This window comes from Dermacentor silvarum, chromosome 9, assembly GCF_013339745.2.
Source record: "Dermacentor silvarum isolate Dsil-2018 chromosome 9, BIME_Dsil_1.4, whole genome shotgun sequence".
Classification (NCBI taxonomy): Eukaryota; Metazoa; Arthropoda; class Arachnida; order Ixodida; family Ixodidae; genus Dermacentor; species Dermacentor silvarum.
The window spans coordinates 66,843,213-66,846,447 of record NC_051162.1 but is presented as its reverse complement, the minus strand read 5'-3'; positions in this window follow the sequence as shown (position 1 = coordinate 66,846,447).

The following is a 3,235-nucleotide window of genomic DNA, read 5'->3' as shown; positions in this document are numbered from 1 at the left end:
CCGACTAAGTTGCAGGTGTTGAACTTAGGTAATGTCCTTCGAAGAAAGGCTCGACTGGGCAGGCTGTGACCTCAGTATTTCTGTCTAAGGTCTCTGCTTATCACGCACGAGAGAGCTGTGGCCATTCTTGTAGCATTTGCTGTCGCGAGTCGCGGAAAGCGGAGCTAGCATTTTGAACATTTTGCTGCCTAGGAAGTAAGAAGTGTCATTACACCCTACAGCTATAGCTAAAAAATGAAAGCACCTTTCTCAAAAAAATATGGTTGAACGCGAAGCTTCCTCCCATGCAAACTGAATCAAAGTCAAAGTTCAAAGCCAACGCCACTCAACGACCCAAGAAAAGCTGAGCGACCCGATGCGATGTATGCGTGATTTGACTGTTTGTTTAGGATTGCATTTTTTTAACACTGAAGTTGAATAAACGCACAATTCGGTAAGCTGCATAGCGTTTATTTTAGATCATGGAGCCGTTGATTACACAAACACAGTCAGACTTTCACGGACGACTCTACACTTGCACAGTATTGCCTTATGATCACTGTGGTAGACGGTCTGAGGCTGTGCCATTGCCGATACTCGGAATCAGCCTTACGGGCACGATTGCGCTCGCGCTTACCTTCGCGTACGGCAGCCTTTTCTGCCGGGCGCTGCGCCCGCAGCCTATCCATCGTGACGACCGGGAATGCATTGCGTAACGTGTGTAATGTAATCAGATCTATACTAGTTCGTTACTGTAGCGTGGCGTTGCACTTCCCATTGTTCTTATCGGCACAACTACGAATGTAAACTGTAGCGTTCTACAATGCGTATTTCGGTCGCGGTTGTTCCATTGTGGGGGCAGATGCACAGCCGTTGTTCCATCATGTGCGTAGATGCGTAGATAGTTCCGTTTTGTAAGTTGCCTTTCCTGCAATGAGTTTTGGCGCTCACGGACGAATCAGTGAGAAATCGAAAGCGTCGCTTTAAAGGCAACTGATGACAGAAGACATTATTAGTGAGGCCGTTTATTACGAATGTGCTTGCATTTGCTTCTATGCACATTGCGCGCACGACTTACTAGGGTTTTGGCTCACAACACCCCAGAATGCCACGTCTATTGACGCATGCTTTGCACTCATTGTCGCCGTACACGAGGAGCAAAATGAACTACTTCGATATTTATGTCGCAAGAAACGTGACCTTAATTCTACAGATCTTCGTCGCCCCTAGTTGTCTACTTGGATGAAAAGGGCGACATTTCAGATATAGCCTAGGCAACGTTGTTGGAACACTGACGCGCGCTCTGAATTGGTACACCTTACAACAAAGTTGGTATTCTGGATGAAGAATTGGAAAAGGCAACACACTTTCCAACCTAGACGTGCGAGGTTATTATTGCCAATCGAATTTTAGGCAAACCTTTTTTTTCGAGTGCCGGTCTTAGGCGTCCGTTCCTGCGGCGGGCGTCGGCGCTGGCGTCACTTGGAACCGAGTGAACGAGCACAGCGAAACATGAGAGCGAACGCGGCGCGCATTGGCGAATGAAAAAAAGCGGCGAGAGCAAAGAGGCGCGCGGAGGAGAGTGCAGCGAAAGCCTGAGAACATGGAGGAAAGAAACAAAACAGGAGAGGCCCTGACGTCACGTTTTTGAAGCCGGAAGTGCAGCCATGTTGGTGTGCCATCTCCCTTTGCACCTCCAATCAGGTGTTCTGCAGCTCGCCGGAGCAGATGGGCGCGAACTTTGAACTTGCATTGTTACGAGCCGCCGGAAATGTGTGCTGCCGACGCGCGTCAAAATAAAGCCTACGAAACGTCTTTAGCAGTTTTAGTGAAGCAGGCGCTCCTTTGTTTTTCCGTGGCACGTTGAAGAAGACGACGAAGACTCGCGCCGTGATTGCTTGAGTGTATCTGTTGCTGGCTGACACTCACACTCACAGACCCAAAACACAACTTTCAAGCTTGCACACCACACTCCAAAGTCAGCTTTTCTCACGAACAAAAGGTTCTGCGAGAAAGACACCGGTGGAAAAATCTTATCTCACTTTTCAGAGACCGAGAGCAGCAGCGAAAGCTTCAGGAGCGCGGTTGCTATGGCAACGTTGACATTTGGGGTACTGTGATGTCAGGTTCTTCTGGATGTGAATTGTTACACTGAGGCAGAGCCTCCGTTCAGGAAAGACAAAGCCATTTTCTTTTTCAAAACAAACTTAATATTCAAAGCAAGGAAAGGGAGGAAAAGAAAAGAACACTAAACAGAACACAGAAAGTACATAAAAACCAAAAGTACAATTAACCCCGTTAGTCCACGCGAGAAGAGTCTCAATCAAAACAAAGAAACAAAAATCATCGAGTCTTAGTTACTCGGGCACTTGCGTTGACGGCGTGCACTAGCACTTGCGTTGACGGCAGTAGTGACGTGGCGGGCAGTGGCATGCGAGGGACGCGGACGCACGGTAGAGCCAACCCGGACGTCCGAGTCCAAGGTTGTCGGAGTCGAAGACCGACCAAGTCCGACCGCTGTAGCTGAGCGGCGCCCGTACCGGTTCCCTGGTTCGCGGCTTCGCCCTGGCGCCTCTCGTCAGCGTCGTTCCAGGCCTCTGGTCACCCCCAGGTGACCTCTGCTCTCCGCACGGCAGCTCAGGACCAGCAACAGGAACGCCAACCGGAACAGGCACGCCAGCAGGAACAGCAACAGGAACGCCAACCGGAACAGGCACGCCAGCAAGAACAGCAAGAGGAGCAGGAACGCCAGCAGGAACACGAACGCCGGCAGCAGCAGCTGCCGCAGGAATAACCGGGCCTTACGCTCGGTGGATCCCTCCAGGGACAACCGGGGCCATGCTGGTTCTGTTGAGGCTCTCGGGTTCGGGTCTGGACCCCGACGACACCGACCTCGACACCAGCGATCCTTGCACCCCGTCTCCGAGCGATCTCTCTTCGAGCGTCCCAGTCTCTTCTTCCTCGTTCCTCGTACCACAGCCTGTGGTTTCGTGTCGACCACTGATTGGTCGATTCTCTTTCTCCCTCGTCTGGTCGCTCGTGCCACCGCCCGCCAACATCGTCGTCTTTGTCGGCGACTCGATGGTGTTTAATTGGAGCAGACGCTCCTACGCAGTGCGTTGACGCTGTCTACTCACTCATGACAAAGAGTCCCCCCCGCGATAAGTTTTTTTTTTCATAAAAAAAAACGCAGTACAGAGTGAGGGGTATAGCGACACATGTACAATGAAGTTGCAAAGCGACACATGCACAATAA